The sequence below is a fragment of the Peromyscus californicus genome, unplaced genomic scaffold (genome assembly GCF_007827085.1).
Source record: "Peromyscus californicus insignis strain IS unplaced genomic scaffold, ASM782708v3 Scaffold_10__1_contigs__length_136768540, whole genome shotgun sequence".
Taxonomy (NCBI): domain Eukaryota; kingdom Metazoa; phylum Chordata; class Mammalia; order Rodentia; family Cricetidae; genus Peromyscus; species Peromyscus californicus.
Window position 1 is genome coordinate 73750925 of NW_026294391.1, and position 26198 is coordinate 73777122.

The 26198-nt window shown below is 34.0% G+C and overlaps 1 pseudogene; it reads left to right on the forward strand.

Annotated features, from left to right (window-relative positions):
* Positions 1 to 25634, forward strand: part of LOC128117002 (serine/threonine-protein phosphatase 2A 55 kDa regulatory subunit B delta isoform-like) — a 63250-nt pseudogene extending 37616 nt beyond the window's left edge.
* Positions 25635 to 26198: the final 564 nt, after the last annotated feature.

The following is a 26198-nucleotide window of genomic DNA, read 5'->3' on the forward strand; positions in this document are numbered from 1 at the left end:
CTACTCAGCAGAAAAAAACAATGGCATCATGAGGTTTGCAGACAAATGGATGGATCTAGAAAAAATCATCCTGAGTGAGGTAACCCAGACTCAGAAAGACAAACATGGTATGTACTCACTCATAGCAGGATACTAGACATGAAACAAGGATGAATTGTCTGCTACTCACATCACCAGGGAGGCTACCCGGAAAACAGGACCCCAAGAAAGAAACAGGGATCGCCCAATGACAGAGAAATGGAATGAGATCTACATGAACAGTATATCTATTCTTACCAAAGATAAATTACTTGAATTCAATAAGCTAAGCCAATGGTGTTAGGTTCCAGAAAAATGTATAAATAAAATCAGCTGTCTCTAAGTGATTAGAAATCTTCACACAAGCATAATGAACTACCAATAGATAAAGTTATCCTGACAGTGCCCTACAGTCACCAACATTTTTTCCAAAGAAAACAACTGTAGACATCAACAAAGGAAACTACACAGCAATGAAAGAGAATGCATAAAAGTAGACAGAGTCTTTAAAAAAAATGAAAGGGAGATGAGCTTGGCTTCTCATTGATGCTGTGGAGAGAAGGAGAAGAGTAGTATTAATAAAACTTATGCTCTGTAGCATCTCTTGCCTTGTTTATACCAAGTAGACAGAAAGGTACGCTTCCATCTAAGCATCACTTAATGTGAAGTAAATGTGTCAATGATAACATAAAAGACATAGTATAACTTTTGAGGATATAAATTTGTAAGATCTCAATAGCTAAGTCTTAAAGCAATCACCTAGTCTGAAATATACAATAACAATATTAAGTCTTTTGATTTGTTAGATATTTATAGAAAACAACACCAACAAAAATTAATGCTTTATTATTATTATTTTTTTTTTGGATTTTTGGTTTTTCGAGACAGGGTTTCTCTGTGTAGTTTTGTGCCTTTCCTGGAACTCACTTGGTAGTCCAGGCTGGCCTGGAACTCACAGAGATCCGCCTAGCTCTGCCTCCCAAGTGCTGGGATTAAAGGTGTGCGCCACCACCACCCGGTTAATGTTTTATTTTAAGTATTGTTCAATTAATACATTCTTGATTTTCCTTGTGCTTTTTACATTAATAAAATAAGTAGTCTATAAATAACAGGTTTAGTCTCAGATTCTGAGGATCTTGATTATTCTGCATGTATTTATTTATCAAATATGTGTATAATGTAATTTCTAAAACAAGTTTAATGAACATCATAAGGTTCAAATCATATGAATATTTTTCAAACTATACTGCAATTAAATAAAAATAAATTTATATGGTTAAAGGTAATATTTAGAGAGATATTTATAATTTTTAATGTCTATACTGATAAAATACAGCTCTTAAATATAAGATATGTTTATTTATGATATTGTCATATAAGAATTAATTACTTTAGGTTAAAAACAATACTACAGAGAAGGAAGCAAAGTGATAAAAATGAGAAAAATTAAACAAAACTGATTATTTGAAATAGCAATAAAATTATAAAAATACAGTCTTGTCAGTATCTTCAAGTAAAAGAAAGCCTAATCAACTAACATAAAAGGAGATGAGGGGACAATGGGATCATTTGACAGCTCAGTGAATAAAGGCACATGCTGGCAATCTTGATAACCTTCATTCAATTCACAAGTAAAAGGAGAGAAGTATAAACACAGCAAGTTGCTCTCTGAATTACTTACATTTTACCATATGAAAGCTTCTACACACACACACACACACACACACACACACACACACACACACACACACACACACAAATAAGTAAATAAATGCAATTTCACTATATTGCTGTGAGATGTTCTGTATGTTAAATGTGTTGCTCTGATTGGTTAATAAATAAAACATTGATTGGCCAAAGTCAGGCAGGAAGTATAGGTGGAACAAGCAGAGAGGAGACACTGCCAGCCGCCGCCATGGCAAGCAAGATGTAAGGTACCAGTAAGCCATGAGCCAAGTGGCAACTTATAGACTAATAGAAATGGGTTAATTTAAGATAGAAGAACGAGATAACAAGAAGTCTGCCATGGCCATACAGTTTGTAAGTAATATAAGTCTCTGTGTGTTTACTTCGTTGGGTCTGAGCAGCTGTGGGACTGGTGGGTAAGAGAGATTTATCCTGACCATGGGCCAGGCAGGACCACAAAAACTCTAGCTACACTTTATAAATGGGATAAAAAGTAAATTCATAAAACTTCAAAATATTAAAAAGTTAGTATAAAAATGTATACAAATACATTTGACAACCTAAATAATATAGAAAAATTAAGAGATACGTATTACCAAAAGTAAGCTTCCTATGAAATTTTAAAAATCCATTTAAAATAAAACCATTTTCAGTTAAAAAACTTCCACTCTTTCTGGCTTCATTGGCCTGTGAATTCAGTACAATATTAAGACATAAACCAATCTTAGAAGAGTACTTCAACAAAAGAGAAACAAGAAATGCTTCTCAACAGTTTTTCTGAAGCCAGCATTGAATTTTTTCCAAAATCAAATGACAATAACACTAGGAAATTATAAAGCAATATTCTCTATAAGACTTCTGATTATAACAATTTAAATATGTTATCAAGTTCCTGTATTCACTCACTAAGGAAGTTGAAAATTAAAACCAATTCAAAATTTATTCAGTGACTATGAAAGAAAAAAAATTCCTTATCTGTAGTGTCTGTCTTTGTATATAAAAATCAAAATATAAATACATACAAATGGATACACAAACAATATACAAAAAATGCACAAAAAAAGTGAAAAAATGAATACAAATGACCATACATGTCACAAGTTGCCTAATGATATGGATATTTTCAGGAAAATATATAGCTCACTGGTTTTCTCATTGTCAGAACATCATAACTTCTTACACAAATTTCAATGATACAAGTTAGACCATGAGTCTTCTTGCTGTGATCTAGTTAGACATTATTGCATTTATGAGAATAGTGTGTGCATAGTACAGCATACCACCCTACAGTAAACGTGTTTTAAAAAAATCAGTACTCCATAAAATAGCAAAAGAAACTACAGTGTTGTCGATACACAAACCAGTAACTATCATAAGCTAAACTTCCAGATACACTTTGCCAAATTGACTTTCATATAAGTTACATTATGCACAACAGCTGTGTCTATATCAGCATTACAACATACATAAACATGCCTTGAGCTATCTTACAATAACTGTTTCTTAACCAAGAAATATGAATGTTCACCTCCATTAAAATCGCATGGGCTCAGTGCTATAAATCTGCAGTCTCTGTTGACTAAACCCTTATGCAGAATGACTACACAGAGTATGTTAGAAAAATTCATAATTGAAATAAAATATATGTTTTTTAGGATCAAGAGTAAGAGCAGAAAATAAAATATAAAATGGGAAAATAAACAATATGGTGATATTTTATTTGTATTAAAATATTATTTGTGTGTTAATAAATAAAGTTGCCCGGGGGTCAGAGCTATTAGCAAGCCATAGGAAAGCAGGGCAGTGGTGGTGTACGCTTGTAATTCCAGCACTTGGTAGGCAGAGCTGGGTAAGTCTCTGTGTGTTCAGGGATACAGCCATTATTGCATACACATGCCTTTAATCTTAATACCAATCATGGAAAACCTGGAGGCCTATACAGACAGGCCGTGAGGAGGCAGTCATGTGGTTGGGTTTACAACCAATGAGAAGGCAGGACAGGAACTCTATATAAAGACTTTAACACAGGGGTAGCTCTGGTTCGGAGAGGTAGGACCACCGCAGGAGGAAGGGTAAGGTTTTAGCTCTTAGCTCTGACCTCTTGGTTTTCTTCTTTGAATTGGTTCTGTGTTTCTTATTTAATAAGAAGGTTGGTTACATCTACATTTGGCGCCAAACGTGACAAGAATTCATTAAAAACCGCTTGGCTTGGCTTGGCTGCAGGTCTGGTTTCCGGCCTGGGCGGCCAGGCTGCCTAGCTGGGGCCCAGGCCTGACTGACCTGCAGCTGGAGCTACTTGCAACTGCTACAAACAACTTAGGCCTGCCCTGCTGAACAGGGTTCCTGCCTGTAAAGCCAAGGCTTGACTAGGCTCTAGCGGCTACGCTTTCTCTCTCTCTCTCTCTCTCTCTCTCTCTCTCTCTCTCTCTCTCTGGATTCACACCTCGAACACGAGGTGGCTGTTTTGAAATTCCCTGGGATTCTACTGTTCTACCCAGACATGGTAAGTCAATTAACATATCTATTTAAAAGAGAATTTTTTTTCTACATTAAAAAAAAATGGGCTTTATGTGTACATTGGAAGAAAATTGGGCTTTGTTTGAAATTTTAGGCACTCTGACAATGGAACAACTATATGAAAAGATTAATATTGTTCGAATTATTCAGTTTATTACTTCTCTTATCCTCATTTTATTATTTAAAAAGATAGTCAACTTAAGTGCCAGGATAACAGTCTTAGAAAAACCTGTTAAACTGGTAAAAATGAATTATAGAGAAATTCAAATTCAGACAGAAGAAATAAATAGTGAAGTTGTTTCAAAATTGGATCATAAGGTTACAGAAAGAAAGCCAGTTTTCACACAATCACCCTTAGTTTATCCAGTAGCCGTACAGGAGCTACCTGATGAAGAGAATGAACAAAATACTTGGGTTCCAGTTAAAATGTTAGACTTATGAAGATTTAAGGAGGCAATAGCATCTTATGGCATGCACTCCCCATATGTAAAGCAAATGTTAAACACCTGGTCAGCTTGTAATAGGATTCTACCAAAGGACTGGCGGGAATTGGCACAGGCTGTTCTTGAACCTGGACAAAATCTCCAGTGGAAAATGTGGTTCAATAATGAGGCTAAAAATATAGAAAGACAATGGAGGGATATCGGAATACAAGTCTGCCAGGATCAGCTTATTGGAGAAGGCCAATATGCTTCAGTACAAACACAATGTTCATATGATGTCCAAACTCTAGTTCTATGTCGAACGGAAGCTTTGAATGCATGGGACAGAGTTGAAGAACCAGGAAAAAAAACTGAGTCATTTACAAAGGTTATACAGGGCCCCAAAGAATCTTTCACAGATTTCTTACAAAGATTGACTTCAGCAGTACAAAAAATGGTCCCGAATTCACAGGCTAGTCAGATAATAATTGAATCTTTAGCCTTTGAGAATGCAAATGCAGTGTGCAAAAGAATAATCAGGCCATTAAAGGCAAGATCTGCACCTTTGGAAGATTGGATTAGAGATACAGTTAATGTAGAGGCTTATGACCATGATGATATGTGGGTAGGAAAAGCAATTTCAAAAGGTCTGAGCAATGTTAGATGTTTTGGATGTGGAAAGCAAGGACATTTGAAAAGGGATTGTAAACAGGTCATTCCTAGAAATAATGTTTCTTCAAGGAACACTGGCAACAGAATGCCCCTTCCTTGTGGAGTATGCAGAAGGTGTGGTAAGGGAAAACACTGGACCAACGAATGTAGATCAACAAGGGACAGACAGGGTAACCCTCTGCCTCGAGCTTCGGGAAACTCCCAGAGGGGCCTCAGGCAGGCCCCCACAGTAAATCCAGTTCAAACCTTTCCTGCAGTTGTAGAGGAAACCCCTACTCAAAGCAACTAAATAACCAAATGTCTATTGGAATAAATCATGTTAGTCGAGATGATGAAACAGAGAAAATAGGAAATACAGGAAAAAACATAAAGAAAATTTTTTGGCAAACTTCTATTAATGAACAAAGACCAAAACTAACAATAAAAATAAATGGTGTTTTGTTGTCTGGTCTGGTAGACACAGGTGCTGACATTACCATAATTGCACCAGAATTTTGGCATCCAACTTGGCATCTTCAGGAGGTAAACATTCAACTCTTAGGAATTGGGACATTATCTCGAGTGAAACAAAGTGCAAGATGGCTTGAATGTATAGGTCCAGAAGGACAGAAAGGAAAATTAAAACCATATATGGCTAACATAGCTATGAACCTGTGGGGTCGAGACTTGTTACAACAATGGAATACTCAGATTAATATCCCTCCAATCTCAGAAACAAATCATAAATTAGTACATGTTTCTGAGAGAAATATTAAAAGATATTATTCTAATGAGTGCTCACCAGCCATCCATGTCATACAAGAACAGGGCACAACAACTGATAATCTTCCAAAAACATTAACAGCTCTACCTTTAAAATGGTCAACAGACGAGCCTGTATGGGTTCAGCAATGGCCTTTAACAACAGAGAAACTCCAGGCTTTACAAGAGCTGGTGGAAGAACAGTTAAATGCTCATCATATTGAAGAATCAACCAGCCCTTGGAATTCTCCTGTATTTGTTATTAAAAAAAAAATCTGGTAAATGGAGAATGGTAACAGACCTTAGAGCAATTAACAAAGTAATTCAGCCAATGGGCTCTTTACAATCTGGAATTCCTTTGCCTACTCTGTTACCAAAAGGATGGCCTCTCATAGTTATTGATTTAAAAGACTGTTTCTTTTCAATACCCTTAAAAGAAAAAGACAGAGAAGGATTTGCTTTCACAGTGCCTACTTATAATAATTCTCAACCGGTTAAAAGATTTCAATGGAGGGTTCTCCCACAGGGAATGTTGAGTAGCCCAACTTTGTGCCAATATTTTGTAAAACAGCCATTAGAAGTGGTATGTAAAAAATTTCCTAAATCTATAATTTATCATTATATGGATGATATTTTATTAGCTGATTCAAATGCAGATACTTTAGAAAGAATGTTTGAAAAAGTAAAGAAAATTTTGCCTTGCTGAGGATTACAAATTGCTTCAGAAAAGATACAAAGAGGAGATTCTATTAATTATCTAGGATATAAAATAGAACTTCAAAAAATTAGACCTCAAATGGTGCAAATTAGGAGAGATCGACGACAGACTCTTAATGACTTTCAAAGATTATTTGGAGACATTTCTCATCTAAGAACTATTGTTGGGGTAAAAAATGATGAACTGAATAATTTGTTCAAAACCTTAGAAGGTGATAAGGACTTAAATAGTCCAAGAGAATTATCACCTGAAGCTGAGAAAGAATTGGCCTTGGTAGAAAAGAAAGTACATGAAGGGCACGTGGATTGTATTGATCCAAAGCTGGAATGCATTTTGGTTATTTTACCTTCTAGACATTCCCCAACAGGAATATTAATGCAAAGGGAAGATATTATATTGGAATGGATATTTTTACCAAATAAACCAATTAAAAAATTAAAAACTTATGTGGAAAAAATCTCTGACTTGATTTGGAAAGGAAAATTGAGACTTCGTCAATTAGCAGGAATAGACCCAGCAGAAATTGTCATACCTTTAACTAAGGAGGACATTGAAAAATTATGGATAGAAAATGAAGCTTGGCAAAAAGCTTGTAGTAATTTTTTGGGAGAAATTAACAGCAAATATCCCAAAAGCAATAGAATTGATCTTATAAAGAGAGCTGATTGGATCTTGCCTCGAATTGTGAGGAAAAAACCCATATCTGGAGTTCATACATTTTATACAGATGTCAACAAACAAGGAAAGGCAGGTTACAAATCAGAAAATTTAAGTAAAGTGGTTCAAAGTCCTTATAATTCAGTTCAAAAATCAGAATTGTATGCTATTCTGTTGGTATTAATGGATTTTTCAGAATCTCTCAATATAGTAACTGACTCTCAGTATGCTGAAAGTGTAGTATTACATATTGAGACTGCAGAATTTATCCACGATGCTTCAGAATTAACTTCATTATTTATTCAGTTACAAGATACAATCAGAAAAAGGAGTCATCCTTTATATATAACTCACATCCGATCCCATACTGGTCTGCCAGGCCCTCTAGCACAAGGCAATGATGAGATTGATAAATTATTGATAGGAAATGTGCTGGAGGCCTCATAATTTCATAAAAACATCATGTAAATAGTAAAGGTTTAAAAAAGGATTTTTCCATAACCTGGCAACAAGCCAAAGAAATAGTAAAGAAATGTCCTACTTGTTCCTTCTATAATCAAACACCGTTACCAGCAGGATGTAACCCAAAGGGTACTCAGAGGAATGAAATCTGGCAGATGGACGTGTTTCACTTTGCAGAATTTGGAAAACTGAAATATGTACACCACACTATTGATACTTATTCAGGATTTAAATGGGCAACTGCTTTGAGTTCTGAAAAAGCTGATTCTGTAATCACTCATTTGCTAGAAGTTATGGCCATTATGGGTATACCTGCACAAATCAAAACTGATAATGCTCCATCATATGTCTCTGTTAAAATGAAACAGTTTTTTGCTTATTATAATATAAACCATGTTACAGGTATACCACATAATCCTACAGGTCAAGCAGTTATAGAAAGTTCAAACAGAACTCTAAAGGATATGCTAAATAAACAAAAAGGAGTAACAAAACCCCCCAAAAATAGACTACATAATGCTCTATTAACTTTGAATTTTCTCAATTCCAATGAGAAAGGAACAACAGCTGCAGAGAGACATTGGATAATAGAAAAAACTACAGAATTAAATCAACCTATATACTTTAAGGATGTGCTGACCTCAGAATGGAAACCAGGATATGTGTTACATTGGGGACGAGGTTTTGCTTTTATTTCTACAGGAGAAGATAAGCTGTGGGTACCATCAAAATTGATAAAGGTTCGATTTGAACAAGAGAGACCTCTTAAGTAGAGGAGGTGATAGTTCATCAACTATCGTAAACATCCAATTTAAACTAACTTACACCAGTAACACATGCCTTTTCATTTAATCAGATAACTTGTCAAAAAGGAACATCCCCAAAAAACCTTGGGGAAAGGTTTTTGTTTTTGTCTTTTAGGAGAATGAAGGTTAAGGAATCTGAAGAACACAGGACAAATGAGGCAACTGAAGAAAAGGGACAAATCATCTATCCCAGGAAACAGAGTGAAATGGCATATGGGTATGTTATCTAAAAAAATTTTATGTCTTCCTAAATGTTTGTTTCTGCTTTTCTTTAAATATTTAACACTATTTAACTTCTAATAGTCCCAGTTCAATTAAAATTTAAAGCTGACTTTGGAGTTGGAGAATGGCTCTCTCCTTCTTTAAACTCAAGCATGTTGTTAAAAGGAAAATGCAAACTCCCTGAATCATGACAGAAGAAAAGAGCCATCTTCTGCTATGGGACAGGAGAAAAGCCAAATTAATTAAGGGACTATTCTATTACGAATCTCAACTCTTTGATTCTATTCTGATTCTTTAAACTTTTCTTAAAGTATGAATTTTATATCAAAATTTACAAGATTAATATATATATATACATATATATATATATATACATTTTAAACTTTGTTAAGATATAAATGGTCATATAGAGTACTAACTAATTCTAAAAAGTCGCATATATAGTCTTTGTGTTCGAGTCTCTTATCAGTTTTCTGCAGGAAATCACGGCCAGGCCTAACATCAACTGAAGTCTCCAGGAAGAAGATGGGGCCCCACAACAACACCAATTCCACGTGGACAATAATAACATCACTAAGCTGACAAACATCATCTACAGATCAGCTTACAAAGTGCTCAGAGCAATTTTGAGAGAGCTAGCTGAGATGATCCAGTCTCAAAGACTCCTTGAATAAGGATTTGAGATAAACCCTGAATTTTGGCATTATACACAGACTGGATAATGAAGGATATAGTTACCTTTCCTAGAATTTGACAATTAACCTAAAATTTTTCTTTCAGGATAAAGATACCTTTGCCCATACCCAGCAGGAAGCAATTTCAAGAATACGACACCCACATTCCCAAAGAGGTAGTGTGGGACGGTTGGGTTTTTGGTCTTTTAATGGGTTTTGGGTCTGGGATAATTTTCATTGTTTAGGGGGGTTGGTTACAAGTTGTTGTCAAGGGTTAGGAAAAAGGCTAAGCAAAGGAGATTAGATTTAAGGTTTTTATTAAAAAAAAGAAAGAAAGAAAAGAAAAATGTAAATACTTTACATTGGATTGGATTGTTTTATATTGTATACAAATTATATATATATATTGAAATTGATATTGTTAGAAAATGTTATATGTATATTTCTAATTGTACCGTTCATCTAACAATGTAATGCAATTTTCTGATCCTTGAATGTTATTACCAACTATTAGGATATAAAGAAATGAAAGTTAGTAGTTAGACATTATAATAGAACTTGTAGTTATATTAGGTATGTTTTTAAGATTGAGTAGATATATTTTAGATAGACAGGTTATCTTCAAACCCTTCAGAGATCTACAGAATATGGCATTTAAAATGTTTTAATAAATTAGAAAATTTTTCATTTTGTTGTGACTATGAGGCATGTCGGCTCCTGGCAGTACCAATCTACTTCAGAGAAAATATGGGCATTGAAGAAACTGCATATGGAGTTAACTTTCATTGTGGCAAAAGTTAGCCACTGGACAACAAAGTATCCTCGAATCAACTGCTGACAAAATGGACAGACAGGACATGAAACAAAGGACTACTGATTCTTGCCAAAACAAGTGTGGTTATGTCTTTATCAAAAGGCATCTTCTGAGGCCAGGACAATATGGCACCATCCCTGAAGTGGCCTTCGCAATTCGGAAAAGGTACAGTGCCCTTTTCTTCAAAGGCAGCTGAACAGGCAGTGGGCCGATGGCCTCTGATGTGCAATGGAACAGCAGCTGAAACAGTTATTCTTGAAGAGTAACTAAGCTCACGCCTCTCAATAGTAGACTGGCATTTGATAGAGGGATGTGGAGAAGAATGGGATGCTGAGATGAAGCCATATATACGCAGCCAAGAAGAATGGACAGCTGAATTAAAAAACCATCAACAATTTCCAGAATTTAAAATCCTGAATCATGACATGACACTAGTGGAATTCAGGTGTTTCTGGTACATGGACTACTCTCACTCAATGTGAGGTTGAACTGTTGACCTTGTGTACATCCTACTTCACAAATGAGTCTGTCAGATATGCTAAGCCTATAGGCTGGAGATGATGCCCCAGCACTGTGGAGAAACCTCAGGTGACTATCCAGACCGCTGGCTGTTTCTGTCTACTCACAAATTTTTTGGAAGTTGCTAGCATGCACTTCCTGTTTTTATTTTTGTTAGCTAATATTATTTCCTTCTTGGGTCTCTGAGGGAGTTGAAGATTAGTTAGTTATAGTTGAAGATTAGTTAGTTATATTTGAAGGTTAGTTAGTTATAGTTGAAGATTAATTAGGATACATTTTGGACTTACCAAAATAGGATAGATAATGAAATTATTTTCTCTGAATTTGTCAAATACAAATGGACTAGGCATTGTTTAGGTATTTATTACTTGTATATATTGTATATAGTTATTGTACTTTTGTACATAGTTTTTCTTATATTAGTTATAAGCTTTTTCTTTTTTTTTCCTTTTTATTAAAATAGAAAAGGGGAAATATGGTGATATTTTATTTGTATTAAAATATTATTTGTATGTTAATAAATAAAGTTGCCCGGGGGTCAGAGCTATTAGCAAGCCATAGGAAAGCAGGGCAGTGGTGGCGTACGCTTGTAATTCCAGCACTTGGTAGGCAGAGCTGGGTAAGTCTCTGTGTGTTCAGGGATACAGCCATTATTGCATACACATGCCTTTAATCTTAATACCAATCATGGAAAACCTGGAGGCCTATACAGACAGGCCGTGAGGAGGCAGTCATGTGGTTGGGTTTACAACCAATGAGAAGGCAGGACAGGAACTCTATATAAAGACTTTAACACAGGGGTAGCTCTGGTTCGGAGAGGTAGGACCACCGCAGGAGGAAGGGTAAGGATTTAGCTCTTAGCTCTGACCTCTTGGTTTTCTTCTTTGCATTGGTTCTGTGTTTCTTATTTAATAAGAAGGTTGGTTACATCTACAAAACAAGCTTTTTATAATGAGGTAAAATTGTTCATCTTGAATAAGATAGAAGTTATATGATTATATAAAATTATGGATGTCAACCAAATAATTCACTTAACAAAATTTTATTACATGTACAATATCCATGAAAAGACAAAGTAATAGCTTAATAAAGAAAGAGCAGATAAAAGAAACCTAAATTCTTTCTATTTTTGTACTTTTTATTCACGAGGCCACACTTCATCACAAATAAAGAACAGTTTTTGATGTGTTATTCCTACTTGAAATGTTCTTTGCAGCATTAGAAAAAATGAAACAGCTGTTAATGAATCCCCTCCCACACAGTAATATCAATGCCCACATAGCCAGCCAGAGTTCATTCATAATCTAAAATTATCACAATTAATTTGTATTTCAAATTAACTATATTAATATGACAACACATCTGCCTCCAAACTAAAAGAAATATTTTTAAGAGCATGTCTTCTTATGGATTTAGTTTTAAAATGAGTATATTTAGCATATTAATAAAGTAGTAACTTTTAAATGGGTGTTTTGTAAAAGCAGAAATTCTGAATATTAATACAATGTAGGAAATGTCAGGAGGGACAAACAATGCAGAAGCTGGGAATGATCCTCTCACAGACAAACAAATGTAAGCATACATTCAGAAACCAAACAACCAGCAATGAAAATGTTGAAGTCAGGTAAAAGACCATAGTGCATTTTATTTATCATACTAAAACATAATTACAAAATGGAACTTTGAAGAAGGCAGAAAAAAAACTGTTAGCTGTTACATGGCACTCCCTCAACTCCAAGCTGCCTCACACAGAGTAGAAAGGTAAGAGAATTAACAGCGGGGACTTATTGTTAAATTTCCTACCTGAATCACCATGGTGTAAAACTGTGTCACTAACAAGTCTGTGTTTACAGACAGGCTTCTCAGATTTCCATGGTATTAGGCAGAAAATCTGGCCCCAAAGAGCAAACTTGCACTTTCAGCAGAATAAAAATCAGCTGAAGCCAGCTGCATCATGAAGAAGTACAGATCTGATGCTGAACACGGTTCAATCAAATTACTATAACCCCAGGATGCTGAAGGTCTATTTTCACTAAGTCAGCCCTCCATCAGTCTCATGAGACCCAAAACTGGGAAAGCCATAAATGTTTCCATTACCAGGTTTGTCTCTGAATACAGCCTCTGAATGTCTACAGTGCTAGATGAAGGCAAACTGCCTTCCTCATAGGACTTCTATTAAAGTGAATCAAGCCTGTTGCTGAGTCTGGGTAGTTTTGGACCTGACATTCAACACAGTACCAAATTTTTTGTTATTTATATACAAGAAAATACATAAATATAATCTGCTCCATCTGTTTAATGGTACTTGCACATATGGTATTTCAGGGTTAACGACTCAGTATTAGATGCCAAATTTAACAAATGACCCAGGATAATCTGACTGCTGTGTTCTTGTTTCCTTACTGAATTATTGCTTTTCTCACTTGCAACTGTGGGAAATGAGGCTCTCATAAAGTCTTTATTTTAGTCATAATGTAATTTCAGTTAATGATATGAGAACATGATATTCTCTCAAAACTTAAGCTGATAGTAATGCTCTTACATTAATAACTGTATTATTAAATAACTGTGTTTTGGTCCTTTAGGTTCCTGCTTTGCAGAGGAAACTGCCAGACATTCTATAGGACACACACAAAAAAAAAAGTGACTAAGAGACTCTAGGCCTGTGGGTTGAAGACAGATGCCCCAACTTTACAGAAAAACTGTGGATGACTCTCCAGGCTGCCAGCTGTCTCTGTTTACTCTCCTAAGACTCCTGAAAGTTGCTTGCATCCTTCTCCCGTTACTCAGGTAATATTATATCCTTCTGGGATCTTTGAGGTAGTTGAAGACTAGATAGTTATAATTTCCTAAGTGATGATAAAAGATAAGTTAGATATGAAACCCTAGACTCACAAATATAGGATAGATAGGATATCTTCTTTAATATTGTAACTGTAACTTTTGCTTGATAATTGTTTAGTTATATATAATTTTACTATGTTAAAGTTAAAATCTTCCTTTAAAAAAAATAGAAAAGGGGAAGTGCTGTGGGATGTCCTATATGCTGCAAAAATATGTTGCTATGATTGATTGAAAAATAAAAGCTGATTGGCCAGTAGCCAGGCAGGAAGTATAAGAGGGACTAGCAGAGAGGAGAACTGGGGGAACAGGAAGGCAGAATGAGAGATGCCAGTCTGCCATCCAGGGAGCAACATGTAAAGGCGACAGGTAAAGCCACAGAACACGTGATCACATATAGATTAGCAGAAATGGGCTGAGTTAAGTGTAAGAGCTAGTAAATGGCAGGCCTGAGCTAATGGCCCAGCAGTTTAATTAATATAAGTTTCTGAGTGATTATTTTATAAGCAGTTGTGGTGTCTGTGGGGCTGGGCAGGACTGGAAAAAACTCCAGCTACAAGTCCTCTATTAGATATATAGTTGGTAAAAGTATTTTCCGATTCTGTAGGCTGATGCATTGTCTGAATGATGGTGTCCTTTGCCATGCAGACTTTCCAGTTTACAAGCAAATTTTACTTATCACATTGTACTAAAAAGTAAATAATATGATCCTCTCCCACTTTTTTTAGTTCTATCCCCATCTAAATGTTATTAAACACAGGTTTTAATACCCAAATTTCTTCTACAACATTGTAATTGTTCATGGATTTGACTATACATGTCTACCTAGGAGATCATCACTGATGTTTCAGCTTCATCTTACATATTCTTTAGCCTAAATGTCAATATTTCTTTATTAATGTGGAATATTAAAGGTTTTTTATATTCTAGAAGTTGTTTAATGTTTAGTCATCAAAAATGGCAAGAAATTTAATTTAATTTTAGGATCTGAGGAGAAGATCCTAAGAATAAGTTTATTCTTATTTTAGTGATAAGAAAACAGAAGATTGTTTTATTAACATAATGTCAACTTAGCTTTCATACTTGCAGAATTGTTTTCATGATTTATATATATACCATTTCAAATTTCAAGGAAGACCTTAATAAGTACTTCATAATGGATAACGTAAAATTGAGTTAATATTATGGTCAAGGAAGTGCAAAATGAATAATAATAATAATAATTGATACTAAAAATAACATTCAATCTTAGATGTCAAGATTTAATAGCTATAAAGTTTTCTTAAGAATTTCTGATATATTATCTTGTTTATCATTTATTTTCATATTTCTTATTTTGCAAAATTTTTTCTGTTAATATTTTTATTCAAAGATGAAACAATGAAGAAAATTATTTCATTTCCACAAGCTTTGTATATAGCTGGTATATTTCCCCAAGTAATATATCTGACATTATTACCTATCACCCTATCACTTATAAAATATTTATTGACTATAGATCCTATTATTAAGATATTTAAATGGAAAATTGGCTTAAAATCATTCTAAAATACCATGAGATTTTATTTATATTTATATTATATTTCTCTTTTTTTAATTTATGAAAATTTGGGCATGGACTAGTTAAGTCATTTAATTAAACAGGTAAAATTGTAGCAAATACATGGTTTATTCATAGCATAGATTGCCGAAAAGTTTTGCTATCTATTAATTTGTTACATAAATCTTTTAAAGTATACACAGAAATCCAACTTCTCCTTCTTCCATTGTCATTAAAAATCAAGTAGGATAAATACATGTAAATTGTTACAATCTATTCATCTGCATTTTTTGTCATCAAATATATTATATATACTATAATACATGCTTAAAATTATATTTTATATATTAAAATACTCTTGATAAAGCTATACTACAACCCCTACCTATACTCAAGGTTTAGGGAAATTTCAGAAGAAAAGACAAAAAGATTGTTAGGGCCAGGCAATACGTTGCAAGATTGTGTCTTCTAGTTATAACAAGGATGTTACACCCATAAACTAACAATGCAGCTGCATAAATAAGACCTGATTGTAGCATCAGTTGACATACTAACATAGATAAGGGTAAGCTCATGGAGTGCTATCCTTATATGAAGAGCTATAGGTAATTAAAACTCCAGAAAGGAGAATTAGTCTTATACAAGCGTATGAAAGGTTATCCATTCACAAATGGTCAGCCATAAAATAATATACATGCAGGTAAAACGGACCAAACAGGTTGAATATGCACACACACATACACACACACACACACACACACACACACACACACACACACACACATGCACATATATTATATATGTATTTATATTTACATTAATACATATATGTTATCTATTCATAACATATATACATATATAATTAAAGAGAAATATTCCATATATTTGAGAGGGAAGAGGGAGCGTATCAAGGGGATAGAAGTAGGAGGGGGAAACTAAATGATTATATTTAAATTAATAATAAAACAAAATAAATATATATGAAAAAGCCAGCATGTAACTATAAAATATCTTTGAATGCATACTGAATGAACAATATCCATATTTTATTGTACTGAATTATTTATTACAGTAATCAGATGACTATTGTGCAGTTTTAAAAACAATAGTGATATCTTGTTGAATTATCATATATTTATTTTGTGACAATTAGAATAAGAATTTAGGACAAAGAAGTGATTTATTTACAAAATTCTCCTATTTTTCCACATTTCCATTTGTACTTATAGCTACTTCCTTAACCCATATATTTTGTATTCTATAAAGGTGGGTATGTCCAAAGTTTCTAAAAATCACACTTTTCACTTTTTTATATGTTTATTGACTTTTATTTTGGAATATTATCCATGAAACTTTAGCTTCTCTATTCTTAATAATTTGTCATGAAAACATGTGCTAGCAAAATAAATATATTACCAATGATCTTTATTTTTCCATTTAAAATGTGTCATCTTCTTTAATGACACTAAAAATTATATTTCAGTAGACTATGTTTTGGAAAATAAGTTAATTTTTCAAGAATATGTAAAGAACCACAGATTTGCTTTTCTTGTTTCTTAAGGACAGATTGATTCCAAAGACTGAATAAGGGTTAAGAATTTGTACCTTTGCTGACAGCATATTCACCAATCTGATTACCAGGGTAGGCCAGTATAGGCAACTTCTCCACTATTGCTAGTTGTCTAATCTGAGGTCATCCTTGTGGATTCCTGGATATTTCCCAGCACCAGGTTTCTCCCTTACCCTATAATGTCTCCCTCTATCAAGATATCTCTTCCATTGCTCTCCCACTCCATCCCTCCCCCTAAATGCCATCATAGAGCCTTCATCCAGCAACTGATGGAAGCAGATGCAGAGATTCATAGCCAAGTCCCAGGCCCAGCTTAGGAAGTCCAGATGAAGAGAGGGAAGAGGGATTATATGAGCAAATGGGGGGAGGTCAAGATTTTGATGGGGATATCTACAGATACAACTCAACCAAGCTTGTAGGAACTCACAAACTTTAGACTAATAGCTACAGAATCTGCATGGGACTAGACTAGGCCCTCTGCATATGGAGTTGTGTAGCTTGGTCTGTTTGAGGAGACCCTGGCAGTTGCATCAGAATCTATCCCTGGTGCTTGAACTGGCTTTCTGTAGCCCATTATCTATGGTTGGATAAGCCTTGCTTACACTTGATGTGGGGTGAAGGGGCTTGGTCCTACCTCAACTGTATATACCAGACTTTGCTCTTTGCTGACTCTTCATGGGAGGCCTTTATACCCTTTTAGAGGAAGGGCTGGAGAGGAGGCTGAGGGAGGAAGCTGGGAGGGAGAAGCAGGAGGGATGAGAGGGGGATCTGTGGTTGGTATGTAAAATTAATAAAACTTTTTTTAATAAAAATGTACTTTTACATTTTAGTATCAATTTAGAGATCTGCAGCTGAATGTTGGAAATTTGGAACATTATCACAGCACTGACATACAAATTTGATTAGACTTTATTTATAAAATAATATGGGAGGTCTATACCATCTCAGAATAAGTTTTCTCAAAGTTTAAAAATGAAGCTTTAAGTTTTCTAGAAGCTTATAAATGAGTAACCAAACTTATACTCATTTTAAAAGAAGTCTCATGAGGAATTCCCTAGAATACCTTATTTATATCTCTGCCAGTACAGTTCTGAAGAGCATTGAAAATGAGTTCCTTGAAACTACTTAATGACTCCTATCTAATTCTTCATTCCTCACATTTTAGGCTGTGTGGAAGGTTGGTTATCTTTCTGAAATGGTTGCTATTAAGAGAGGTTTTACATGTATATAGTGTAGGATTACAAATTATCTGATTCACATACATTTTGAAGACCATATTTTTGTGTTTTATATAATTATTATAAAACATTAAATTTGACTGAAGTTTCTTAAATGAATATTTGGTAACTAGACATTGTCTTCTTTATCATTTTTATATCTTATTATTTTCTTTCATGTATCTAATTTTCACTTTGCTGTTCACTGATTGAAGCTGATACAGTTAAATTAAACTTCAACATATCATTTTTATTGTAGTCATTGGAAAGTCAAAATGGCTATATATTTATATTTCATAGGTGCAATTAAAATGTAGATGTGTAAAGGTAATCACTTCCAAAATCATTTTAAATTTATAACAATGTAGAAAAACCAATTATAAAATTGATTCTGAGGATATAACTTCTGAAATAGAAAAGGTAATTCATCATTCCAAAACAAATTTCTATGAGGTATTTACACATATATTTGATGTTGTTGATGAAATTTTACATACAAAAGCATTTAATTCATGATGTAAGGAGAGACCATTTAGAATCCCATTATGAAAGCCATATAGTAGTCTTCAAGTTAGAAAATAACACTTTAATTTCAGTTTTTTTTACTAGATAACTTTATGAGATTTTTAGGAATTTTAGTGTACTTTCCTGAGCCTCATTTTTATACTCACTATAAATATGTAGTATAATAAATAAGAATACTTGTAAAGTACAAATTAATGCTCTTTATTTGTAACTCTTAATTACCAATTGGTAATGTCTATATATCTGTATTTCACACTTAGTTTCTATCTTATCAGTCAACTATACAAATAAGTATTTGTGACATTTCTTCCAATATAAATCATTAAACCTGTTATTTCTCGTTATTATATTTTACTTTATCTATTTAAAGAGGTACAATGGGAAAATAATCTGAATATTATTGCAAATTAATTAATTTGGTATTATCTTAATACACTGACTCTGAAAGCTTTTAAGTTATTTTCCATATTAGCACTAGAATATTTGTGTTCTTTATTGTTCCTTAATACTAAAAAGGGAGAAATAGATTTAATAATGTGATATGCTAATAGTAATAAGTAAGTTCACATGGAATGCATTTAGTTGGTAACATTTCATAATTAAGGCTTGACTGTATGACCTTATTATGTTCTGAAGTTTCAAGTTCAATATTAGCCAATGCTAAGTGTCAGAGAAAATAAATCCATTATCCAAAAGTTTCCTCTGGTGACCCTGTTGTCACTGTCCTCCTCTTTACTCCCATTCTTCGTGCTCACAGATTTGTTCTCTTTCTTTAAATTATGCCTCTTACAGATTCCACTGTACATAAGAAGTCATGTTTGCCTTACCAAAATCTATAACACAATTAGTTATACTATTGGACAAATCAATTATTTGTTCCTGTTTTTGGTATTGCATATTATATTACATTTATACATCTATCACAGCTTGGTTATCAGTCACCCTTTGAAAGTTTCCCTTAATATTCTAATTTCAGGTGATTTTCTGTGCAACTACTATAAACACATACTTCTACCCTTTGTATATATTTATATATCACTTAGACAAAGATCTAAAAGTGAATTGCTCATATATGATTAACATAGTTTTATATTTATAAGAAATTATCATTTAGCTGGTCAGTGGTGACACATGTCTTTAATCCCAGCACTCGGGAGGCAGAGCAAAGCAGATCTCTGTGAGTTCGAGGCCAGCCTGGTCTACAGAGTGAGATCCAGGATAGACACTAAAACTACACAGAGAAACTCTGTTTCAAAAAAACCAAAAGAAAAAAAAAGAAATTATCATTTAAAATATGAAGAAGTTTTCAGTCACAGTAGCAATTACTTAATATGTATCATGTGTTTTAACATACATAATTTGGTGATAGAAATAGATACATAGATAGATAAATATGTGGACTGATGATAGGTAGGTAGATTGATTGATAGATAGATAGGTAGATAGATAGATAGATAGATAGATAGATAGATAGATAGATAGAAAGATAGATAGATGCATAGATATTTTAAATGAAGTGTTGGACTTTGATTTGCTAAATTACAAGTAATGTCTATAAACTTAAATAAACAAATTTTAATGGATCTGTGATTGAAAGTTCTTTGTCATATCTACTATACTCCCTTTTCTGTCTTCTTATTTTATCTTTTCCAAAGCAAACCATTTAAATGTTAGTGAAATCAATTTGATATAATTTTATTATACAAATTTAATCTTTCTACCAAAGCATCTATATCTTTTTTAAGATGGTTATTTTAATTAAATTTCTCCTTTCTCTTTTGTCCCTCCAAAACTTCCCATATACCTCTCTCCACTATCCTTCAAACTTGTGGCCTCTTTTCTTATAGTTATTACATGTATGTATGGTTTTAGTAGCCCTAATATGTTGGCTAGTTTTTCAGAACCAGGCATAATTTCTCTCTTATAGAGTTGGTCATAAGTTCACCTTGATATTTTTGGTTATCAGCAAAGCATGTGTGCCTCTGATGCATCTTTATTAATACCATGCCTTGCTGGTCATTGTTGTGGTTTATATGCATCAAAAAGAGGTAGGAGTTCTGGTTGCTTCCCTCTTTAGGAAGCTTGCATAGCAACTTTTGGTACCATGGAAAGTAGTTCTTGGAAATGAGACCTTTAACTAAATTCTATCTCAGGGAACTCTGGGCCCTATATCTAGTGTATGGTACTTTCAGCAACAGGGAATTACCTTCCATCTATGGAGAGTAGTAAAGGGGAATAGAAATAGCCTGCATTGTTTGCGGAAGTCTATTGGAGAACCCTCATCAGCAACTCAAAACAGAGATTCTCATGCTTGGTGTCGAAGTATTTGTTAGATGGTCTTTGACTCTTGGAGCATTGACAGCCCAGATCAAAAAAATTTATTTAAACTATACATGTGTATTTAGACATTGGATAATCCTTACCCTGAATCATGTAAACACTTTAAAGCAGATATAAACCATTACAGAAAACTACAACCAATCAAACTACAGAGTTTTAGAACCCAGTCCTGAAGCATATATCTAAAGCAAAACTCCCACACTCAAGGCTCAGGGATCATTGAGGACAGGAAGCAGAAAGATTGTAAGAGGCATAGGAATAGGGGTTTTGATATAAGATTGTGTCTCCTAGAAATACCAGAAGCTATTAGCATGAATTCACAGCAACATTACTGCTTAAGCATGAGCTGAGCAAGGACAACAGACATGCTAACATGCATGGGGATATTACATATTAAATATACATGTGAAATGAAATGAGTAAGATTAAAAGACTCTCATGATACAAAATAAACATATAAAGATTGTATTACTATATACAGACAATGAATAATTGAAAATGGAAATTTTTAATGATCACATCAATATTATTATTAACAAGTAACATTGTATGAATTCAAAAGGTTATATTTAGGAATATATCTATATAGTATATATACAGAGAGAGAGTTATATTTACATATATATATTTAGTGTATATATACACATATATGCACAGAGTGTGCATATATGTGTGTCCCCAAATACAATCTAAATATAACCTACACACACACATATATGCATATACATATATATGTATATATATTTATGTATGTATATGGATGAAAGCCCAGGAGGCCTCCACCTGTAGATAAAGAGCTATAGACAACTAAGTAAGGAATACTGAGAAAAGGAGAAACAGTCTTCTCAGAGAAGAACACACCTATAGGTTATCCAATACCAAAATAAAGAGAAATGAACATAACAATTTCAAAAAAGGGTACATGAATTTGAAAAAGAGCAATGAAGAGTATATAGAATGTCTTGGAGAAAGGAAAGCTAATATGAGTAGGATATAATTATAATCTCAAACAATAATTTAAAGTGTTTTAGATAGACCATTCTCTTTCTTTACCTTATACATTTTCATAATTCTTCCCTTTCTCTTTCCCTTCTCTGTATTTGCCTTCCCTTCCTTTCATCTGTTTTCCTTTATCTTCCCGTTTTCCCGCTTCTCTCTGCATTTCCCTTGTTCATCTGATTATCTTTTCATTTCCTTCTCCTTCTTCCTCTCTTCCGTTTTGTTTCTTTCTGTCCTTCCTGTGCTATGGATGTAGCATTGAGGCTTAACTACACGTGCTGGACAAGCAGTCTGCTGTTTGACCACTGAACTGCCTCCATGTCTGCCTACATATTTTAAAACGCATTTCTAAAAGCTGAACAAAGGCTTGCTTGGGTTTTGTTTGGGATCACAATAAGTGCATACATAAAATGTGATGAATTTATACCTAAACAATGTAGACTATTATAATTCACATGCTTTTCAGTTATGTAGATCATTGATTTTCTTGATTTGTGCTTTTAATTAATACTTTTCCTCTGTAGAAATTTTGTGCATACTTTTAAAAATTTGCACAAAATTCTTCAGTTTTTGGTTATAGTGATATTTTCATTAAAAATTACAACTGTAATTTTTCATTGCCTACACACAGTAAAATAACTGATTGTTATACATTTATTTTGCATCTGGAGAGCATTTTAATCTTATTCATTTCATTTAATGTACATATTTGATCTCCATCAACTTACATATTCTAGATTTAAAATACTAGACAGTGTTATATATTGTAAAATTGAGGAATTGCGATAACACTGTGATGTGATTAATCTCAGCAAAAAATGCAAAACATAAAACTATTATCAATAAATACTATAATTATTTAAATATATTACCTTTTTAAGAAGTTGAAAATTTAAGACTGTGGCACATACTACATCTTATATGTATTTATTATATTTATTTATTTATACCTCTTCCTAAATTTTATTTACTTATTTGCTTATTTATTTATTGTTTCATGAGTATGAGTGCCTTTCTTGCATGTATGTATGTGTAGCACAAGCACACTGTGCTGACTTAGGCCATAAAACTGGACTTACTGATGTTTGTGAGCCACCACGTCGGTGCTGGGAACAGAACCTAGGTCCTCTGCAAGATCAAAAAGTTCTCTTAATATGCAAATAATCTCCCCCAGATCCTATTTATACCTGTTTTACAAGAATACATTGCTTGTTTACATTTCTTTTATCAATATATTCTTTCCTTTGTATGAGACTTTGTGTCACTTTTTCATATAACTGGTTAATCCTATAAATTACTGATATGTTATAAGTAAATCTCAAAACTACAAATGCCAAGGAAATTTTGGGTCTTTCCCTTTCCTTTATGAAACACATGTACTTCACAACATAACACTTTTATTAGAAGTAATTAATAGTTTGATGTTAGCCCATACAGAAAGATTGCTATTAATAGTATTTTTCACTTAAAACTGTCTCTTTATTCTCATGTCTTACATATTTAATTCTACTGTGCTTTTACCTTTGAGAAATAAACTGAAAAAGTAGGTAAATGTCTTTCATTTTTTTCTTTTTATGATAAACCCTATATATAATCATAAATGATTTATTGATAATTTTTCAGAATATTTCAACCCTTCTTAAAATGAATATATTATTACTTGGGGACTTACAAATTCTCAAACAGAAAAATTTTTACTCTTAAATATTAAGGAATTAAGGAAGAGCAATGCATAAAAATGAAATGAAAGGACTGGCAAGGATCATGTTTGACAGGAGAGACATATAAAAATTTGAAGCTGGCATAATTTTTGATTTATAAATGAGTAAATTTTTATGAAATATTTTCTATGTGGGGCAATCTATGAAAATATAATTTTTCACCTCAAAAGAAAAAATAAGTTGAAGATTATGTGGAAGTGGTTGGATCAAGAGATTAAGGGTTTCAACAGGAATTAACCTAATTTACATTTCAAGACTGTGGTCATATAAGTTTGAAATATGCATAGAATATGATACTGAAGATATATTCCCTATTGAGAGTTACATGAACATAGGCAAACAAAAAGTAACAAACACATACATCCTCTTAGGGTATTGACTGTCTCAATGAAAGCAATTTGTTTTTATGTACATATGATTTCATAATAATCCCAAATCTTAATTAGTTACTTATATTGTGTAAATCCATAAAACAAAACAGAAATTTCATAATTTTCTTTGAATTCATAGATCACAAAGCAATCAACATTTTATTACTATATTGTAAATTAATGCCATTAAGGAAATTTACATAGCTCATTAACGACCATGCTAATCATTCTAGAAACATCAAGATTATCATGTAAATTAAGATATTTAAGAATTGAAGACTGTGGTGGGACAGAGTGGGCCTGGCCTGTAGGTGAGCTCTGTTGCAGGAGCCAAAGGAGGAGGTGACTGCCTGGCGGGTGGCAATGACTTCCAGTGGTGCTTCATGCAGTTGAAGGGCGCTGTGGACTAGGACTTGGTGGAAGCTGACATCATCTCCACCTATGAGTTTAACTACTCTGGAGACCTTCTTGCAATGGGAGACAAAGGTAACAGAGTTGTTATTTTCCAAAGGGAACAAGAGAATAAAGGCTGTGCTCACTCTAGGGGAGAGTACAATGTTTATAGTACCTTTGAGAATCATGAGCCAGAGTTTGACTATTTGAAAACTCTAGAAATTGAAGAAAAAGTTAATAAAATCAGGTGGTTACTGCAACAGAATGCTCATTTTCTACTCTCTACAAATGATAAAACTATTAAATTATGGAAAATAAGTGAACAGAATAAAAGAGCAGAAGGTTATAACTTGAAAGATGACAATGAGCAACTTCAAGACCCATTTAGAATTACGACACTATGGATTCCAATATTGAAGCCTATGGACCTTATGATGATCTGAGAATTAACCTATGACATATAAAAGTCACAGATAGAAGCTTCAACATTGTGGACATCAAGCCAGCTAACATGGAGGAGCTGACAGAAGTCATCACTGCCGCTGAGTTCCACCCACATCAGTGCAACGTGTTCATCTACAGTTGTAGCAAGGGGACCATCAGGCTCTGTGACATGCACTCCTCTGCCCTGTTTGACAGGCATGCCAAGTTTTTTGAAGAGCCAGAAGACCCCAGCAGTAGATCCTTTTTCTCCGAAATTATCTCGTCTATATCTGACATCAAGTTCAGCCACAGTGGTCGGTACATGAAGACCAGAGACTATGTCAGTGAAGGTATGGGACCTCAACATGGAGGGCAGGCCTGTGGAGACCCACCAGGTACATGAGTACCTATGAAGCAAGCTCTGCTTCTTGTATGAGAATGACTGCATCTTTGACAAGTTTGAATGCTGCTGGAATGGTTCAGACAGTGCCATTATGACGGCGTTCTACAACAACTTCTTTAGAATGTTTGATAGAAACACTCAGAGGGATGTTACACTGGAAGCCTCAAGAGAGAACAGCAAACCCCGAGCCAGCCTGAAGCCCCAGAAAATACATACAGGGGGTAAGAGAAAGAAAGAAGAGATTAGCGTGGACAATTTGGAGTTCCTAAGAAGATCCTTCACACAGACTGGCAACCTATGGACACCATTATTGCTGTAGTTGCCACCAATAACTTGTATATATTTCAGGACAAAATTAATTAAGGAAACTGACTGGAGGACCAAGTGTTGTCTTGCATAGTTAAGCTGGTCGTTTTCTATCAAAGAAAAGGCATTGTCCTCTCCATTGAGAATAGTGACGCACAATTAAAGTTAACTCCATATGCAGTTTCTTCAATGCCCATATTTTCTCTGTAGTACATTGGTACTGCCAGGAGCCGACATGTCTCATAATCATAACAAAAAAGAAAAATTTTCTAAGTTATTAAAACATTTTAAATGCCATATTCTGTAGATCTCTGAAGGGTTTGAAGATGACCTGTCTAAAATATATCTGCTCAATTTTTTTTTTTTTTTTTTTTTTTTTTTTGGTTTTTCGAGACAGGGTTTCTCTGTGTAGCTTTGTGCCTTTTCCTGGAACTCACTTGGTAGCCCAGGCTGGCCTCGAACTCACAGAGATCCGCCTGGCTCTGCCTCCCGAGTGCTGGGATTAAAGGCGTGCGCCACCACCGCCCGGCGCTCAATTTTTAAAACATATCTAATATGACTACAAGTTCTATTGTAATGTCTAACTACTAACTTTCATTTCTTTATATCCTAATAGTTGGT